This window comes from Mustela nivalis (assembly GCF_964662115.1).
Source record: "Mustela nivalis genome assembly, chromosome: 6".
NCBI lineage: Eukaryota > Metazoa > Chordata > Mammalia > Carnivora > Mustelidae > Mustela > Mustela nivalis.
Genome location: NC_139025.1, coordinates 9,214,550 through 9,235,898, shown reverse-complemented (window position 1 = coordinate 9,235,898; position 21,349 = coordinate 9,214,550). Strand labels below are relative to the sequence as shown.

The following is a 21,349-nucleotide window of genomic DNA, read 5'->3' as shown; positions in this document are numbered from 1 at the left end:
TTTGCAGATTTTCAAGAGGTTGTGCAAGACAAAGTCTCAAAAGCACTGATTGTATTTAGAAATATGCAGGTCACCTTGATAAGAGCCATTTCAGTGGAACGTGAGGGAAAGGCAAGAGCCAGAGCATCGTCTGATCAATGAGTGAGGATGAGGAAGAGGAGTCTTGGGGGGATAGGTAATGAGCAGGAGAGAAAAAGCTGTGGTGGGGGAGGCTTGAGTTCAGGAGAGAGGTTTGCAAAAATAAGAGAGAGTCAAGCACTGTTGGTGCTGCTGGGAAGAAACTGATAGGGAGATTAGTATGGGGCCACTGAAGACCCAGGGGAGGCAGGAGACACAGACGAGGCTGAGGCTGGTGAGAATCTGTACATCTGAAACAACAACCAAGAATTCCATGCTCCCCCATGGAACTGCTCTTTCACAGGGGTCTGTAAAGTCCAGTCCGAAGGACAGGATCCACACCTCACAGGCAACTACAAAATCACTCAACAAGCCATGGAATGGGGATTCCAGAGATCACGTGGGAAAGCGAGGAGAAAAGAGAGTGGTGAGACAGGAAATGCTCCGTGCGTGTGTACATGTATGTGTGTATGCACATGTGTCTGTATATTAGTCTGCATGGGAATAAAAATACAGTGAAGCAAAACAGCAGGAAGGACAGACAGGATCTAGGACGGCGAGTGGAATGTGAATTGAGCCAGCTTCACTCTCCATAGCCCTTGTCTCACTTTTAAGGTCCTACCTCCAACGTTGGGGACCAGCAAGCCAGATCAGTGGTACCCTGGACTGACTACTCTGGAGCTTTCCTTCAAGCCAAAGCCCAGCCTGTCCAGATTTGTGATCTGCCCTTCAGCCAAATCTGCAAAGAAGTTGTAGGGGAACATGGAACCTTGTCAGGAGTCCAAGCCCTGTCCCAGCTCAGTCAACATCTGTGTCATCTTGAGGGCAGTCTTACACCTGTCTGGGTTTCTGTTTCCTCATGTCTAAAATAGAAGGTGCATGGATAGGCAACAGACCCAAGGCCCCATTCAGCTCTTCAGCTCTCAGGTTAAAACTATTGTAACCCAGCCAAAAAATGGGCAAAGGCCATGAAGAGACATTTCTCCAAATGGTGACAAGCATAAGAAAAGATGCTCAACCTCATTAATCATTATGGAAAGACAAATCAAAACTGAGGTGAGATGCTTCACACCCAGTAGAACAGCTAATTTAAAAAAAAAAAAACCTGAAAATAACAAAGTTGGCAAGGATGTGAAGAATTTGGAATCTCTGGGTACTGCTGATGCAGAAGTAAAATGATACAGCTACTGCAGGAACCAAGCCAATGGTCCCTCAAGAAGTTGCACATAGAATTCCCACATAAGCTTGCCATTCTTCTGGGTGCATACCTAAAAGAATTGAAAACAGGCGCTCACATAGGTACTTAAACATGAATAGGTACAGCAGCACTATTCACAGCCAAGGCAGGGGAACAACTCAAATACCCACTAATAGGTGAATGGATAAACAACACAGAACATCATTCATCCGCAGAAAGAATGAAGTGCTAGGACGTTAAGCTTAGTGAAACAAGTCAGCCAGAGAAAGACCAACACCACATGATCTAATTTCTGTGGAGAAGCTTGAACAAAAGCAAACCAAACTCACAAGTACAGAGGCTAGATTGGTGGTGGCCAGAGGTGGTGGCAGGAATGGGAAGGGGTGGGCAAAATGGGTGAAGGGAATAAAAAGCTACAAATCTCCGGGTATAAAGTAAAGAAGTCCTAGGGATATAATGTACAGCGTGGTGAATATAGTTAATAACACTCTGGATCACATTTGAAACTTAAGAGAATAGATCTTAAAAGTTCTCATCACTAGGTAGAGAAGACGGTTGCATAGCAATGTGAATGTACTAAACATCACTGAATTGTACACTTCAAAACGGCTAATTTTATATTACTGTGCACTTTACCCTAATTAAAAGAAAGGGGAAGAGGTGATCCTAGGATCTCTTCATGGGAGAAAAAAAACCCTATGAGTACTTGAAGTCACTCTTCTGAAACGAGTCACAGCCCCTCCAGGCTGCCCATCTCCCTCCTCACATCTGATTAATGGGCTTGGAGTCCACAGCACAAGACACAATGTCTCTTCCTTAATGACCAGTCCCAAAGGTCTGCCTTCCCCCTTCCCCAGTTCCATCCCCAGATATCTGGAAGACGCCCTTCCCTTGGTGAGTAAAAGAGAACCACTTCCCCAGCACCTATTTTGGGAACTAGCCTGGAGCATGGAAAAACAACCACCATATAGGGAGACATTCTGCTGTGAAAGCCTCCGACTTACCAGAGGTGGAAGGTGGAGCCTCTCCCCGGAGCCTGAAGTGCTGAGGAAACAGACACTTCAAAGGTTGGCAGAGGCTGCTGTCCAGGTTTCCTGTGGCCTGGGAAGAGGCACACGGTCCCTGGCTTTGTCTCCCCCGGATGGACCTGGGTGTGTGGGATTAGTCATACCCTGGCTCACTTTACAAAGGAGGGGACTCTTGGACAAATTGATTCTCAACCTGTTCTCCTAAAGAACTGTGGGGAATCGGTTATTTTCAACCTCTCTTGGGAATGCAAATGTTAGGCTAGACGGAGGAGGGAGTGAAAGGACAAAAAGCCTTAAATTAGGACCGTATGGGGGATGGGGCTGAGCTGGAATTGCCCGGTAAGTCACCAGTGACTTTGGGCAAATGATTTCACTGCTAATTTAAATGGAGGGGTTTGCCTTACACCAGGGAAAATGAAAGAAATCAATTAAGTTCTGTTGCAGATAAGTTTGCAGTTCAATATATGCAGACCTGTGTCACTGTGGGTGCTGAAACTTCCATGACTTCTGGGAAGAGCAATACCTCTGTGACCTGGTCTCCAGGTTATGGTAACTGAAGGCTGTTGGGGTCAATGTGGTCACAAAATATAACACCAATAAGCAATAAAAGTTGACTTCAAGACAATGTTACATAGCGGTGCCTGGGTGGCTCAGTCAGTTTAGCATCTGCCTTTGGCTCGGGTCATGATCCCAGGGTCCTGGGATTGAACCCTACATCTGGATCCCCATTGAGCAGGGAGTCTGCCTCTCCCTCTCCCTCTGCTCCTTCCCCTGCTCTCGCTCTCTCTCTTTCTCTTTCTCTCAAATAAATGAATAAAAAGATAACCTTATATAGTGAGAAGGGGGAAAAAAGACAATGTTGTGTAGTGAGAAGAAAAAAAAAGACAATGCTGTGTAGTGAGACAAACACTGGAGTCCATCAGACGTGGGTTTGTACCAGTTGTGTGGCCTTAATTTCTCCCTCTGTAAAATGGGACACACACACAGATACCTGTTAGAGTTGTGGATATGAGAAAGCATGAATGTCATATGTCTAGAATACAGTAGGCTGTCAATAAATAATGGTTGTTATTTCTCTGGCAAGCCTCCCACCTTCTATTGAGGTTGAGTTTTTCTCCTAGAGACCAATCAGACCATTATATGCCCAGTGCCTGGAGACAGATCCTCACCGGGACCTCCAGACATGTCAGAAGTGGAGGATGAAGAGATATTAAGACATCCCTTCTGGCACCCCTTCTCTCTGTACTAAAAGCCAAAACACATATCATTATTAATTCCACTCCTAAGAATGTATTAAAAGGAAAAAACTGGTGGAAAATGAAAAGACCACTCATACAGGTGTTTTTCAGAAAGTTGTTTATGATACACAACAGAAACATATTCTACTAGAAGGCCTCGGAAGATGACTCATTGATACCATGGCATATCATGTCAAATGATCGATGCTGTATCTTGTAGAGAGATGACAACATGTAAATACAGTGACGTAAAATTTAAGAAATTGACCTCAAAATCACACACACTTTAGAATAATAACTATTCAGCTTATAGCCAAACAGTGGAAGGGCCCAAGGAGAAATGCAATGACATTAGGGTGCAATCTTTTTGATGCCATACAGTGATTTAATATCAAATATTCTTTTAATTATCTTCTTCCTTTTTTTTAAAGATTTATTTATTTATGTATTTGAGAGAAAGAGCACAAGAGTGAGTGGGGAGAGAGGCGGAGGGAGAGGGAGAGAGAGAGAATCCCAAGCAGACTCCCTGCTGAGTGTGGAGCCCAAAGTGGGGCTCAACCCAACAACCCTGAGATCGTGGCCTGAGCCAAAATCAAAGAGTCAGATGCTCAACTGACTGAGCCACCCAGGCGCCCCTTTAATTATCTTTTCTAACGATGTGGTTGAATAGATGATTTCTGAGACTTCCTCCCTCTCTAGGGCTCTTTGGCCCCCTGCTTGAGCAAGTTGCCTATAGATTTATCTCAACTTGTGTTTCCTCATCTGTAAAATTAGATAGTACTTCTCTAGTTTCAAATTCTGAGATCTACCTGTGCTCACTGTGGCTGCAAAATAAATTACCCCAAAACTCAGCAGCTTCAACAATGAGGACTTATTGTCTCATGCAGTTTCTGAGGGTCAGAATCTGGAAGGGGCTCGGCTGGATTGTTGGGCTTGGCGTCTCTCTGGAAGGGGCAGTCAAGCTCTCAGTCAGGGCTGCAGTCAACAGAAGGTTTGACTGGGGCTGGAGAATCCCCTCACATGCTGTCAGTGTCTGGCCACAGGGGTCTCTCTGTGGGATTGCTCGCGGCATGGTTGCTAGCCGCCCTCAGAGGGAGTGATCCAGAAAGAGAGCCCCAGATGGAAGCTGAGGGCTAATAATCTGATCTGGGAAGGGACATGCCGTCACTCTGCCACATGCTATTGGTCACACAGAGCAGCGCTGAGACTCTGGGAGGGAACTACTCAAGGGTGTGAACACCAGAAGGTAAGACTCACTGGGACTAGTGAGGGCTGGGTATGGTATCATAAGACAAAATTGCACCCTGCCCTCACACTCCCACATACCGCCCACATATCAGGCTTCACATTGCCCACCACACTCTACCTAGCAGGTGGTCTAGAGATCCTTATTGACTAAGGGAAGACATGATTTTCTGCATTTATTAAAGGCTTGTGAGGAGTAGAGACAATATACAAAATTCCTGGCTTATCAAATGCACCCCATGGAGAGGCAGACACCCCTGTCCTTCTCCATACAAATGAAACTACAGCTCACTCTATGAAGGGTCACAAGCTGGCAAGGTAGCAGAGCTTGGGTCCAAACCCAGGTAGACCTACCTGACTCTGAAGCCCATGCTATTTTTATTCTTCACTATTGTCGCTGAATTTATACACACACACACACACAGAACAATCTCTCTTTCAGGCCTACGATTAATTTTCAGGTGACTCAGGGGCAGAACTTTCAAAACTCATTGCATGTGTGGGACCCATCTGTTAGATTCCCTCTTTCCCATGTGCCTTCCCACCCCCTTACCCACTGCCAGAGATGAGCTGATAAACACTTCATGACCAGCTCTGTGGGAAAAAAGACATGCTGATCTGTAGCCATTGCTGGTGGCCATGGTGTAAATATTCCCACCAAGGCCACCTTCGCCTGACGTCACAGAGCACAGAGCTGGGAAGAGAAGCACCGTACACTGCTGTGAACCTGTAAGAGCCAGCTCCAGCCCACCACCTGGTCCTCAAGTATATGAAACTTCCAGAAAGAACAGAGAATGGCTCTCAACCCTATTTGGACCTGTTAAAAGGTTACTGTCATTATTAGACATCCTAATATCAGAGCGGATGAGAGTGCACAGCCACACAGAGTACAAAGCTCACCGAGCTTTGTGCTGGCAGTGAGTCTTACCTTCTACCCATCAAACCCACAGGACCATGAGCATGGGGTGTAAGGAATACTTTCTCTTCCTATCAACTCACCTCACTCTGTCTCCTTAATACACATGGGTCTCTCTGTGTTTCTACTGGGCAACTCCAGCAGGCAACCCCATTACAGACACTAAAGAACTGAACCCCTTTTCTATTCTCTTAATCCCCTCACTCCCCTCCCCAGGGTCCTGCCTCTTTGAATCTCTGGTCAGTCTTAGTGCCGTTTGGTTCCAGTTTCAAGAGAGACAAACCTCCAAGTTCTGTCTGTGGAACATCTGAAAGAAACCCCGACCCAGCATGGGTCTCCTGCGAGTGCCATGAGCTCACTGGGAGAGTCCTTCCTTGGGTTCCATGACTGAGTGTCCCAGCCTGGGCACAGAGAAGGTATTGAGAAGACGGTGCAGTGGGATCCTGATCCTGGTGCCCAATCGCTGTGCTGCTCACATTGTGGACAGATCCTTCTGCTTTGCCAGCAGCTGCCAAGAACATTCGTCTCTTTCTAAGACTCAACGAAGTGCCCCCAGAAGTCGCATTTTGGAAACTGAATCAATTTAGACAAAAGCAATTAGAGCCTAGACTTGGGCAGATCTGGGGAATGGACCAAACCCCAGTGGAGGAGACAGACTAGCAGAGGAAGGAGGATGTCCTGGGATGGATGAAACAGGCAGAGGGCCAAGGAGAAAAAAATATGGTGCTGGTTCACGTCTCCAGCCAAGACCAATCGGTGTCCTCATTATTTTAAAAATGTATACAGGAGGACAGATCATCCAAGCAAAAGATCAGCAAGGAAATAAAGGCCTTAAACGACACACTGGACCAGATGGACATCACAGATATATTCAGAACATTTCATCCCAAAGCAACAGAATACACATTCTTCTCTAGTGCACATGGAACATTCTCCAGAATAGATCACATCCTCGGCCCTAAATCAGGACTCAATTGGTATCAAAAGATTGGGATCATTCCCTGCATATTTTCAGACCACAATGCTCTGAAGCTAGAACTCAACCACAAGAGGAAGTTTGCAAAGAACCCAAATACATGGAGACTAAACAGCATCCTTCTAAAGAATGAATGGGTCAACCAGGAAATTAAAGAAGAATTGAAAAAAATCATAGAAACAAATGATAATGAAAATACAACGGTTCAAAATCTGTGGGACACAACAAAGGCAGTCCTGAGAGGAAAATATATAGCGGTACAAGCCTTTCTCAAGAAACAAGAAAGGTCTCAGGTACACAACCTAGCCCTACACCTAAAGAAGCTGGAGAAAGAACAAGAAAGAAACCCTAAGCCAAGCAGGAGAAGAGAAATCATAAAGATCAGAGCAGAAATCAATGAAATAGAAACCAAAAAGACAATAGAGCAAATCAACAAAACTAGGAGCTGGTTCTTTGAAAGAATTAATAAAATTGATAAACCCCTGGCCAGACTTATCAAAAAGAAAAGAGAAAGGACCCAAATAAATAAAATCATGAATGAAAGAGGAGAGATCACAACTAACACCAAAGAAATACAAACTATTATAAGAACATACTATGAGCAACTCTACGCCAACAAATTTGACAATCTGGAAGAAATGGATGCATTCCTAGAAACATATAAACTACCACAACTGAACCAGGAAGAAGTAGAAAGCCTGAACAGACCCATAACCAGTAAGGAGATTGAAACAGTCATTAAAAATCTCCAAACAAACAAAAGCCCAGGGCCAGACGGCTTCCTGGGGGAATTCTACCAAACATTTAAAGAAGAACTGATTCCTATTCTCCTGAAACTGTTCCAAAAAATAGAAATGGAAGGAAAACTTCCAAACTCATTTATGAGGCTAGCATCACCTTGATCCCAAAACCAGACAAGGATCCCATCAAAAAAGAGAGCTATAGACCAATATCCTTGATGAACACAGATGTGAAAATACTCAACAAAATACTAGCCAATAGGATTCAACAGTACATTAAAAGGATTATTCACCACGACCAAGTGGGATTTATTCCAGGGCTGCAAGGTTGGTTCAACATCCGCAAATCAGTCAATGTGATACAACACATCAATAAAAGAAAGAACAAGAACCATATGATACTCTCAATAGATGCTGAAAAAGCATTTGACAAAGTACAGCATCCCTTCCTGATCAAAACTCTTCAAAGTGTAGGGATAGAGGGCACATACCTCAATATCATCAAAGCCATCTATGAAAAACCCACCGCAAATATCATTCTCAATGGGGAAAAACTGAAAGCTTTTCTGCTAAGGTCAGGAACACGGTAGGGATGTCCATTATCACCATTGCTATTCAACATAGTACTAGAGGTCCTAGCCTCAGCAATCAGACAACAAAAGGAAATTAAAGGCATCCAAATCAGCAAAGAAGAAGTCAAATTATCACTCTTCACAGATGATATGATACTATATGTGGAAAACCCAAAAGACTCCACTCCAAAACTGCTAGAACTTATACAGGATTTCAGTAAAGTGTCAGGATATAAAATCAATGCACAGAAATCAGTTGCATTTCTCTACACCAACAGCAAGACAGAAGAAAGAGAAATTAAGGAGTCAATCCCATTTACAATTGCACCCAAAACCATAAGATACCTAGGAATAAACCTAACCAAAGAGGCACAGAATCTATACTCAGAAAACTATAAAGTACTCATGAAAGAAATTGAGGAAGACACAAAGAAATGGAAAAATGTTCCATGCTCCTGGATTGGAAGAATAAATATTGTGAAAATGTCTATGCTACCTAAAGCAATCTACACATTTAATGCAATTCCTATCAAAGTACCATCCATCTTTTTCAAAGAAATGGAACAAATAATTCTAAAATTTATATGGAACCAGAAAAGACCTCGAATAGCCAAAGGGATATTGAAAAAGAAAGCCAACGTTGGTGGCATCACAATTCCGGACTTCAAGCTCTATTACAAAGCTGTCATCATCAAGACAGCATGGTACTGGCACAAAAACAGACACATAGATCAATGGAACAGAATAGAGAGCCCAGAAATAGACCCTCAACTCTACAGTCAACTAATCTTCAACAAAGCAGGAAAGAATGTCCAATGGAAAAAAGACAGCCTCTTCAATAAATGGTGCTGGGAAAATTGGACAACCACATGCAGAAAAATGAAATTGGACCATTTCCTTACACCACACACAAAAATAGACTCAGAATGGATGAAGGACCTCAATGTGCGAAAGGAATCCATCAAAATCCTTGAGGAGAACGCAAGAAGCAACCTCTTCGACCTCAGCCGCAGCAACATCTTCCTAGGAACAACGCCAAAGGCAAGGGAAGCAAGGGAAAAAATGAACTATTGGGATTTCATCAAGATCAAAAGCTTTTGCACAGCAAAGGAAACAGTTAACAAAATCAAAAGACAACTGACAGAATGGGAGAAGATATTTGCAAACGACATATCAGATAAAGGACTAGTGTCCAGAATCTATAAAGAACTTAGCAAACTCAACACCCAAAGAACAAATAATCCAATCAAGAAATGGGCAGAGGACATGAACAGACATTTCTGCAAAGAAGACATCCAGATGGCCAACAGACACATGAAAAAGTGCTCCATATCACTCGGCATCAGGGAAATACAAATCAAAACCACAATGAGATATCACCTCACACCAGTCAGAACGGCTAAAATCAACAAGTCAGGAAATGACAGATGCTGGTGAGGATGCGGAGAAAGGGGAACCCTCCTACACTGTTGGTGGGAATGCAAGCTGGTGCAGCCACTCTGGAAAACAGCATGGAGGTTCCTCAAAATGTTGAAAATAGAACTGCCCTATGACCCAGCAATTGCACTATTGGGTATTTACCCTAAAGATACAAACGTAGTGATCCAAAGGGGCACATGCACCCGAATGTTTCTAGCAGCAATGTCCACAATAGCCAAACTATGGAAAGAACCTAGATGTCCATCAACAGATGAATGGATCAAGAAGATGTGGTATATATACACAATGGAATACTATGCAGCCATCAAAAGAAATGAAATCTTGCCATTTGCGACAACATGGATGGAACTAGAGTGTATCATGCTTAGTGAAATAAGTCAAGCAGAGAAAGACAACTATCATATGATCTCCCTGATATGAGGAAGTGGTGATGCAACATGGGGGCTTAAGTGGGTAGGAGAAGAATCAATGAAACAAGATGGGATTGGGAGGGAGACAAACCATAAGTGACTCTTAATCTCACAAAACAAACTGAGGGTTGCTGGGGGGAGGGGGTTTGGGAGAAGGGGGTGGGATTATGAACATTGGGGAGGATATGTGCTTTGGTGAGTGCTGTGAAAAAGTGTGTAAACCTGGTGATTCACAGACCTGTACACCTGGGGATAAAAATATATGTTTATAAAAAATAAAAAATTAAAAAAAAATGTGTCCAGGATTTTGTTTTAATTAGATATGGCAAGGTGACCAACGCAGAGACAAGTGCCTCAGAAGAATTGGTCATGACTTATAATCCCCAAGAGAGAGGGGCATACCAGTCATGTCACCCAGGGCCATGGGGGGAAACAGCAGGGTCAGTCGGGAGGTAGGAGTGAAGGGTGAGCATGGACCTGAGACTTCACTGTGGTTCTTGTAGGACAGAATGGGTGAGGCAGGGTGGATAAGTTGAGTTGGTTTAGGATTGGATAGTTTGGATAATTCTAGCAGGCTCTGGGCCACAAGGGTGGTCCCTGGTGGTTCAGAACCAGCCCTGGGTGATTTAGGGCAAAGGGTAGATTGACTTGGTGTATGAGTTTGATAAAGCAGGTGGGCAGGAGTATGGGCTTTTAACTCATGGGCAAGTCATTAGCTATCTTGAGGAATTAGCCAGGACTGGGTTGGACCATCCCTCCCAGGGCCACAGGGCCCCAAGATGTCAAAGCATCATAAAATATAGAGAACAAAAACATGATTAAGACAGTCAACCTGGCAGATTCCTCTGTCTAAGGATCTGAGGTTCTGAAATCAGATGGATCGTGGAATTCAAGCTCTGGGTCTTCTCACGCGAGTTGACCACAGGAAGTTGCTAGAAGGCCCTGAAGGTCAGCTTTGTAGACTGCATGGGGGGGGGGGGCGTAACCCCAAAACAGATCCAACACACAAGAGGCACTAGAGAAAGAGCAATGCCAATTATGATTAGCAGGAGGCCAAGAGTGAGTGGGGTAAGGGTGTGGGAGAGGCGGGAGGGTGGAGGGAGGTGGGGGGTGGCTCGTACACTAGCTTTGTATTTCATTCTGTTCCATTTCAGCTTGTTAAAAATCACAAGTGAAGTGATGGTGAAGTGCCATCAGCAACACTGATGCCCTTTGGTAGGTTTTGTTAATGTCTAGAAACTTCCACACAAGGGAACATGATACAGTACAAATAGGTGAGGAAATATGATCATACAAAGTAATATTTATGTTTTGTAATTGAGGGCAAAAGGCAGGGCACAAGATCTAAACTTTCATAAAATCTCATTTGAATTTATACATATAAACACACATACCCATATCTGGTCCCTGGGTGAAAAGGGAGATTTTTACCACATGGTGCCATCAGCAGCTCTGGGGACACTAGCCTCCTGGGCTGGTGGGTCCCACTTGCGATGGTTGGGGGCAGACTGGGAGCCCTTGCTGCTCGGAGCTCTGGAGTCCCCCCAGGCCAGGCCAGCATGGGGTTGGGGAAGGAGAGGGGCCTGGATCAGAGGTGGTCCTCACAGGGGGGATCCAAGCATAGTTTGTCCCACTTCCCTGGCTAATTTGAGGCATCTGAAGCCTCAGCACCTGGACACAGGGCTTGGACGGGCTCTGGAGCCTGTGAACAGTGGTGACGTAGCCCTTGGTGGCCCCCAAAGGCTGCTGCATCAGTGATCTGAGGCATAAAAGGCAGGAACATAGGTGAAATAATCCCACAACAGAGTATGGCAGGTTCACCCTGCTTAGGGCCACCCAGACAGCCTCAGAGACAGATGGAGGGGGCATGAGTTTGGCATTAAAAAGTCACCTGTGGGTGCCTGGGTGGTTCAGTCATTAAGCATCTGCCTTCAACTCAGGTCATGATCCCTGGGTCCTGGGATGGGGTCTGGAATCAGGCTCCCTGCTCAGCAGGGAGTCTGCTTCTCCCTCTGCCCTTCCCCCTGATTGTGCTCTCTCTTGTTCTCTTTCTAATAAATAAACAAAATCTTTTTTTAAAAACACCTGTTTCAGCCAAATGTAAATAAGGCACCACAAGACCTTAAAGACTTCATTTTCACAACCCACTATCCCCTTATTACTGCCCACTATCTGGGGCTGCTTGGGAAACCTCCTTTGCCTCTGTGAGCCTTTGTGTCTTCATCTACAGAATGGGAGAGAGAGCATCTATTTCCAAGCTTATTAGGAGAATTAAATAAGATCAAATCAATTTTGTATCTGTCTATCTATATTTTATAGGTTACACTGTTCAGCTGTAATTTTCAAAAAGCTTAAAACATGATTCTCATTAAAATGTACAGGGAAGGGGTGCCTGGGTGGCTCAGTTAGTTACGTGTCTGCCTTCTGCTCAGGTCATGATCTCAGGGTCTTGTGATCAAGCCCCACGTCAGACTTCCTGCTCAGTAAAGGGTCTGTCTCTCCCTCTCCCTCTGCCCCTACCCCAACTTGTGTTCTCTCTCTTGCTCTCAAATGAATAAATAAAATCATTTAAAAATACACACATATGTGTTTTATATGTTTTATATATTTATGTAACTGTATATTTCATATATTTATATATGTTCCATATACATAGTGAAAAATATGTACAGAATGAACACAAGTAGAAGGTTTATTCAGTTTATTTACAAGGGAACCAGTAAGGTAATAGAACGAGTTCCAGGAGCTGGTAGGAGCTGCATTTTCTAAACATATATTTTTTAAGGTTAAAATGAGATACTGGACTGCCACAAAATTGGTCCATGTCCACACAGGTATAGTCTTTGGGGTTATCTTTTCCACTGAACCAAAAAAATTGGCATTTCTGCCAGACAGACCCCTCCAGGCCAGCGTGGAAGTCAGCACACGGTGTGCCTTGGGAAAAGCAGACACAGGCTCGCTCTCCGTGGGGGAGCCTAGGAAACAAGGCCCAGGAGGATGTGGTAAAGACAGCCTGAGCCCCTGCAACTTGCTCCACCTTCAATTGTGGAGCGACGTTTCTGAAGAACGCAGAGCCGTTTCCAGCAACCGTGGAGTCTCCTTCACTCGCTGACCCTGTGCTTCTGCTGCTCCTGATGCTTCCAGAACACGAGAGTGTTGTTTTCCTCCTTTCGTCCCACAAGAGCCCTGTGAAGCTGGTGTTGCAAATCCCACTTTCAAATGGGGGGAACCAAGGCGCGAGGGTTTGCTGGTTTCTGTTCCTGCTAGCAGCAGAGTTTTCTGGTCTTCCATGAAAAATGGCCCAGGAAGACATAATCCCCAGGGCAGAGCCATAGCTGTAAGACCCACCAGATGCTGTAGCAAGCACTGGGGGGTCCCCCCATCCCCATGCCAGCTGCAGGCTCTGCTGGATCCAGGTCCCAACAGGGCACTGCTGTGGCTGGGATTGAGGAAACTCTTCGTTTCTCCTTTATTCCTCTTGGAGAGTCTACAGCAGTGGTCTTCAAAGTGGGAGACAATGCCCCTTGCGCCACAGGAAGACTCACCCACAGGTTACCCAGGGGTACCGTGTTGAAGGCAATCAATTTCCAGATTCTCAACTTCCTGTTGACTCCTAAAGCAGATCGACCCAAGAACCCAGCCTGCAGTCCAAGAGAAAGGCAGCTCTGTCCTTCCTCCTCCTGCCTTCCCCCACCTCACAAAGGAAGGGCAGACCCATAGCCTCTCTACTAGGGAGTCTTGCTTTGGGGTGTAAATTCCTCAGGGGCCAAATAAAAGAACTAGAAATATCCACATCTACTTGCCCTTGATTTAGTGAGATGTTTTCTAATTCCTGCAACTAAGTGGAAGAAAGGTCTAATTGTGCCAAGAGAGCATTAAAATGCATTGTTGACAAGAGACAACTGTGACTTAGAAGACAGTTGAAGAGTAGAATGACGTCATGGCAAAACTTCCTCACCGTCTACTTGTTCATGGGAGCAAGGCTGGTCAGAACTTACATGTATAAATGCAAAAATTAGCCCAGAACTGAGGCTGGACCTGCATGCATTTTTGCAATAATACACATCCAAAGATGCACGAACTCCATCACACCATTTTACTTCCAGTAACATTTTACTTTTTTTTTGTTTGGCCATTAACATAATCTGCAACATATTCTCTTGCTTAGCCAAATCATGTACTGGTAATCATCAACATGACAAGTCCATTCAGGAACCTCTTTCCCTATGTTCCTATGTTCAGAGGGAATTACAATCGTCTGCCTTTTTAACCACATCCATAGTTTCAAAGCAGGCAAGGACTATATTTACTACATCAAAATCAAATCCAGGGGGAGGGACATACGAGTTCAAAGAGGAAAAAAAGGACACTATAAAATATACAACTTTGGCAATGAATTATTTACGTATTGTATAAATGTTTGATAATGGGTATAGAAGGAAGCCAGAATACGTCATGCCAAAATATGCCTCTTTTACCTAAAAATTATTTTGAGCTGAAGGCAATTAAGAAGAACCAAATGCAGGAAAAGCTCTCTCCACTCTGCCCCTTTCCGCCTCAAGGCAGGGTGTAAATTTTCCTTTGCTAGAGACAGGTCTAGACTCATCAGCCCAGCGGTGGCACCAGGGGACAGCACAGAAACTTGACTCCTTTCATTTCCCACATGTGTTTATATTTCCACAGTCTGCTGCCCTTGGAGCCTGAAACCTTTGTCCTGTCATCTCTCTACAAATGCATCGTTCCTCCTTTTTTTTTTTTAATATTTTATTTATTAATTTGACAGAGAGAGCAGAGGGAGCAGGAGAGGGAAAAGCAGGCTCCCTTCTGAGCAGGGAGCCCCGACATGGGGTTCTATCCCAGGACCCCAAGATCATGACCTGAGCCAAAGGCCAATGCTTAACTGACTGACCCACCCAGGCGCCCCTGCATCACTGCTCTTAAAGATGTCAGATAAGTCCTCATTGTCAAATCAATTTCATTTAGGTCATTTAGGTCCAGCGAGTCAGGACGGTTCAAACGATACATAATGAGGCATTACGTCCTCCATCAGACTCCTCCGGGTCTGATGTCACACCAATAGCTTGAAATCATCCAGAGGAGAATTTATGCCGCAGATAACAGCAAAGGCTACGAATCAGACCTTGATTTGTTATTTTGTTGACTATCTGCGCTTAAGGCACGGCAGAGACAATGTTAATAATGCAGATGACAATTCACACAGTATCGTAATTGCAGCTGCCGTATAATGAATAGTATAAACCAAGAGAGAGAGTGTTCTTCCAGTATTCAACAGTAGTACCCAATCCAGCAAAGAAGTCACTCCTGGAGCTGACACATCAGAGAAGCTCCCATGCCTTGCGTTGTTTCGCTTTTGTAGTCATTAACAAATGGAAGCATCAACCCTGGTGGGTGGCCTACTTACCCTCCTTTGTCCTTTGCAAGCACGGGCTATGGTTTGGCAAACACTTTCTGGAGGAATCACTGGTTGTAGAATGTATAAGAAAGGGTATTGTATATTTTTTAAAAGATTTTATTTATTTATTTGACACAGAGAAAGAGAGAGAGCACAAGTAGGCAGAGAGGCAGGCAGAGAGAGAGGGGGAAACAGGCCCCCTGCTGAGCAGAGAGCCCCATGCAGGGCTCAATCCCAGAACCCTATTTATATATAAATATATAATTTTTTTAAAGATTTCTTTATTTATTTGAGGGGGGCGGGAAGGGGGGAGAGGCAGAGGCAGAGGGAGAGGGCTAGAAGCAGATTCTCCGCTGAGCAGAGCCCAACACAGGGCTCCATCTCACGACCCTGAGACCATGACCTGAGCCAAAAAGAGTCAGACACTAAACTGACTGAGCCAACCGGATGCCTCTGGCATTAGTATTTGTAGAGTCTACCAGCTGAGACAAACATGCAGAAGGGCTAAGAATCACTGCCCTAGAAGGAGCTGAAAAGGAGAAGAGATGCTAGCCCCTCTCCTAGCACGAGCCTTCTGCTTCCAACAGGTGCAGCTCAGGGTCCCCCCCCCCCAATTAGAGAAACTGGCCTGTCTCTGCGCTGCACCCATCACGTCTGCAGGTAGAACTCTTGCTCCAGTGCCATCGACCATAAGGTCATTCCCCCTATCCTGGGAGCTTCCAAGGGGCCAGGACCGCGCCTTAATTTATCCACTGAAGGCCTGGCAAGTGGTTGATGGGTCCTGGACATTAGGCAAATAAATCAATGAATTGCGTCAAGAGAATAGCATTCCAGACATCCAACAATAACATTTTGGATGAATAAATTATGGAACAGTCATTTAACAAAATACTCTGCAGCCATTAAAAATGATTGTGGGGGAAATGATTTAATGCCATAAGAAAGTGTTCATGATATATTGTAATTGCAAGGTGATAGATGCAAGATAGCATAGAAATTATGAACAATTTTATTTCAAAAACAGGTATAAAATATGTTCCTTAACTTCGCAGCGTATCAATCAACTCCTGGCCTGAGTCCGATTGACTCCGGGGAAGCAAGTGCTTTGTAACTCTGTGTTTGGATTTTTACTGAAAATCCATCCTCCAAGAGAAGAATTTGTTTAGTTTATGATTAATAGTCTTAGGATTCTGACACAGAAGGGACTAGGACTCACTGGAGATTCATCTTTATCATTTTTAATCTACGGAATTTTCAAATTTGATTTTTAACATTTACATAACATGACTTACTCACGGTGAGCAGGTTGAGAGGCCCAGTGATAATTATCCAAGGGTTAGGGAGATGGAGGGGAAAGATAAAACAGCCCCTTGAAAACTCACGGGAACAAAGTGAAATTGTTCCCGGATGGATCTGGAAACCACTGGCTGGGGACGAAAAGGGAGGACGACGATGTAATGTGCTTAGCAACACTTTGGAACTCAAACACACTTTACCAAATAAATCATTCACCATTGTTCTAGATCATGGCTCCCCTGGACATTGCAAAACAAACATTTCTGCGGGCATGTGCCAAGAATGGGAAAACAGGCCAGCCAGTTCCCTCTGGACCAATACACTAAATGGGTTGGTGTGGGAGATTGGCCTTGGCCCGTCTCTCGGCCCTTCCCTGCTTAGTCCCCCAGAATGTGTGTTGGGGGGGGAGTGGCATAGAGCCAGCTTACAGAACAGGCCGCCCCACCCAGCATCCTGGAGTGTACAACTGCAGGAACCCAACAAGGGGAGAAACACCAGCAAGAACTCAAAGATGGCAGTGCGGACCGAGTCTGACCTCATATTCCCCCTGGCATGCAGTGGCTCGAGCAAACACATTAGATAAGTCTGAAAATATGTCTTCTGACAGAATGCTTGGCCTTCTGGTGGACTCCAGAAATTGTGGGCTCTTTTCAGTGCTGAGAAAGAAATGGGCCGGCCTGCCGGTTTTAAGGTCTGGTTCATCTCATTTTGCATTTTCACAGACTTGGGTCAAGCACTTCCTCTGTTCTAGGGACACCGTAGCTGCTTGGGACCCAGCAACCAGACCCAATTTCTTTCTTCTCCGAGGTTCCAGGTGGAAGAGGAGACAGGTAAAGAGAACCACTTAAATTCAAGACAGAACAAATCAAGGGACCATGATCATTGTCACTGCCATCAACGCCACAGCCTAGCGCATCAGTGGAATGCCTCTTCTGGGCTGGAGCCCCAGGACCTTGCATGTACCACCACTTTAATTTCCTCAAGAGCTTACGAGGAAGCTCCTATTATCAGCTCCACTTTACAGGTGGGGAAATCAAGGCTTAGAAAGCATGAGCAATTAGCTCAGTGTGTTAAAGCCAACTGTGGCAAACCAAGGGTACAATCTTGAGTCTGTCTCCAGAGCCCCTATTAATTTCCATCATTTTACAAGAAAGGAAGATATGAGCGAACACGCGTGGGGCAGTGACGGGGCCGTTGAGGGCGAGGGAAGCGTGAAGCAAGGCTGAGAAGGAAATCAAGGAAGTCTCCACGGAGGAGGAGGCATCGAAATCATATTTTGAAGCTGAGCTCAATCCCAAAAGGTGAGGAAGAAGGGCCCCCTGAGCAGAGGCCCGAGGGCGAGAGCCTGGAAGTCCTACCAGAGTAACCCAAATGTTTGGCAGTATTGGAATAAGTCAACTTTAACTGCTGTTGGCCACTTAAATATTGGTCTTCAAAGAGGCCTCCCCTGGAACCCGTTCACTCGTTCTGCAACTCCTATTACTTACCCAAACTTAATCTCAGATTCCTCTTGAGAAGTTGGAGAGGAGCCCGTGTTCCATGTGATAGCACAGTGTGACATTGCTTCCCTTTCGCTGCCTACTGCAATTTGTCAAACAGCCCCAGACCAAAGGTTAATACAGCAGGAGCATGTGGTCGCCTGCTCAAAACTGTCCGGTGATAAGTGACTGTTCCAGCTGGGGCTTCTTTCCAAGAACCAACACAGCTGCCATGCTTGGAGTCACGGGGGCATGGCTTGTTGGTCCAGCGAGGGTGGAGGGAGTAAGTGCGGCTCGGCTCTCTGACACCTCCCGTGCTCCAAGTGTCCGTGCATGGGCAGTGAGACCCTCGGAGGACACCTGCATCCCATGGCATGGGGAAAGGCGAGGCTGGAGAAGCCAGAAGCACTGGATCCCGGAGGCCCGGAGAGCCGTGCTCTGGGGTTTGGTCCTGCCCTGCACGTGCTGGGTCCCCCTCGCCAGTTTTCAAAGAGAAGGGGACCATGATTTGAAGTACGTTTCAGGAAGGGAAGCCTGGCTGTCATCTAAATAAGGCTTAATATTTCTGTCTCAACAACTGATAAAACAAAGCTATACAATGTTCAGTAAGCCGTGACCAATGCTGTGCCCACCAGGCAAAGCAACTGCAACATCTGTCCCTATTTCAAGGGCACATTACATGTTCACCAGGTCAGCCTGATGCTGGGTGTGGACACTGACGTCCACAGATTGTTCTTTGTCACCAGCATCTCAGGGAACCTGCATAGACACTGCAAGGCTCAGCCTCACAGATCCCCAAGTTATCCTCTCCCATTCCGACATTCGGTGATTTCTCCCACTGCTAAGTGTGAAAGAGCATCTTTGCGAGGGAATGCAGCTCTGGCTGCGGGCCTAATGTGCATTTAGAGAGCTCTCTGGAGACCCATCCCTGTCCTGGGAAATGGGGGCAGACGCGTAATTACATTTTAGCGGCGGGACCTGGATGGTGGCACGCCTCATCAGTCTCACGGCTGGCGCTTCCCGGATCATAGCTGGCACGGGGCCAGGATGTGGAGGTCAGATGGCAGAGAGGCTACGCCACAGGCCAGGTAGCTGGAAAACCTTCCCACCCAGACCAAGCAGTTGTGCAAGGCATGGAACCTGGAAATTAGGGCAGCTGGCCCCCTGCAGCGCTCCGTAACCGGGTTCTCACACAGACACAGCCCAAGTACGGTTGCGTGCGTTAGCACGGAGAGTAGGCACAGTATGGAACGGAGGGTCTGATAGGAGAGGACACCGCTGCTCCTGCTCGTTGAAATATCTGTGGCTCTGCAAGGCACCTGGGTGCTGCCTTAATCACCCAGTCTCCGGGGGCCATACGGAGGCTTGAAACAAAATGACATGTTGGAATATGGGGTTATCCAGAAATAATTTGGAGTCCCCAACCAAAGAGAAAGATGATGGCAGTGCCAGAGAAGCCTGGCTGCTCTTTGAGAAGAGGCTGCAGGGGACAGAGGTGCCCGCTGAGTGCCTAGTTCGGGGAGAATTGGCTTCCGCAGGGCTTCCGTTTGGGACTTCGCTCAAGAAGAGCTGAGCTCTAGTCTTTCCAAATGCAAAGCCAGAGTGAGATGAGCAGAGTCAGGGGCCCCAGGGAAGGTGTCTGTCGTGGACGTGATGCTGAGCCCGAAGATCCTGTCCACTGCCACGACTCACACCACCAATGAGCGCACAGCCCTCCGCTGGCCACATCTGGCCGAGTTTGGGCGTGTGTCTCAAGCTGGTCTGATCAGGCTGGAGGCAACCATCCCTACAGTTAGGAAAGAGGTTTCTCTGTCTTGTCCTGGTGAGTGTGAAAAAGGAGGCACCTAGGCCCAGCGATCTCTGGCCACCATCTGGCAGTCAGCACATGTATCAGCTCCAGGTGACATCAGTGCTGAGCAGAGAGGCTGGAAGGAACCTAAGTCATGGCTGAGCACCATGACATGGGCTGAGCGGTGACCGAAGCCTGCACCTCTGGAGCGTGAGTCACGTGAGATGTTCACGTCCTCCCTGTCTAAAGCCTCTTGCGTCAGATGTCTTCCTTGGCTGCTCGGAGCCTCCTGAGCCGTAGAGCTCTCCCTTCCCCCCAACCCTGGAGCGGCTGCCCACGGAAGTGTGAGCAGGTGTCTCACAGGGAACCTTGATGCGGGAAGCAGGCCGGGGCCGCCTTCGAACCTCCATGGCTTGTCTGGAGCTTTCACAAAATGTTTCGGTGGCATTCCTTCTACAAAGACATACTTGGTTTGCATAGCAATCAGGGAGAGCATTCTTCATCGGCAGCAAGGAAAAGATGCTCCTGTGTTTCAAGAAATGCAAAGCCCTTCCGGTGTGGCCTACGTTTTGAAACAAGTATCGGTCTGAGAAATATCTCACTCTTCTCACTAAGGAAAAAACCAGCACAGATGCAATGGTAAATGGCTCCATGAGGAGGAGACCACAGAGAGGAAGGGACCCGAGTGAGCAGGAGACCGGGGTGATGGGGAGAGCTCACACCCCACCCAACCCAGCTGACGGGCTTCAGCAGGTGCTTGCCTGTGGGAATGGGGGCCCAGCCCCCCTCCCCAATCTTCTGACTCCTCGAAGGAAGCTGTAGAACAGAATCTGTATGTGAATTCTCCACTTAAAAAAGAAACAAAAGCAGATCAATGCTGTCTAGATCAGCGTCATGTATCTGTGGCCGTTTGAGCGGGTTCCTGGCCAGGGTGCAGTCTGGCCGAACCCGGGCTGTGTGCCATGGGCCCTGCACCTCCAAACAGACGACCAAGTGTGTACAAAGCTGAGTCATCACAGTGTCCTCTGTAGCACTGCCCCTGGGGACACAACCTTCATTCCTAATCACAGGGACAAGTTCCGTAAACACTGGCCAAGCAAGCTCCCTGGGTGCGAGGTTACACAACTGTTGAAAAAAGTTATTTACAAGTAACTCAGGAGAAATGTTTATGATACTGTAATGATAAGCAGGGGAAAGGAGCCTGCCCAGTTACAGACATAAGGGATTCCGACTCTGGCAAACGATACAGGACGGAACCACGCATTAGAAATGAAGCCAGGAACAAATCATACACGAACAGGAACTCTCTCCGGGTGGGGAGAGACTATTACTTATTCCTCCTCTCCTTACACCTTTCCGAACCTTGCATTTGTCTCAGAATTTCATAAGCATGAAAAATAAACGTCATCATCAGGTTTCTAACTCATTAGGGCAACGACTGCACCAAGCGTGTCGGTGCCTGGACGTCGGCTTCAGCTGGGTTCGTGCCTGCA

The 21,349-nt window shown here is 46.2% G+C and overlaps 1 long non-coding RNA gene across 1 annotated transcript; it reads right to left on the bottom strand.

Moving 5' to 3' along the window:
* Positions 1–15,598: 15,598 nt before the first annotated feature.
* Positions 15,599–20,465, bottom strand: LOC309868146. Its single transcript, XR_014313527.1, has 3 exons — positions 18,077–20,465; positions 16,586–16,720; positions 15,599–16,074 (listed from the first exon to the last, which is right to left on the bottom strand). It is a non-coding gene; the product is annotated as an uncharacterized lncRNA (long non-coding RNA).
* Between the last annotated feature and the right edge of the window lie 884 nt (positions 20,466–21,349).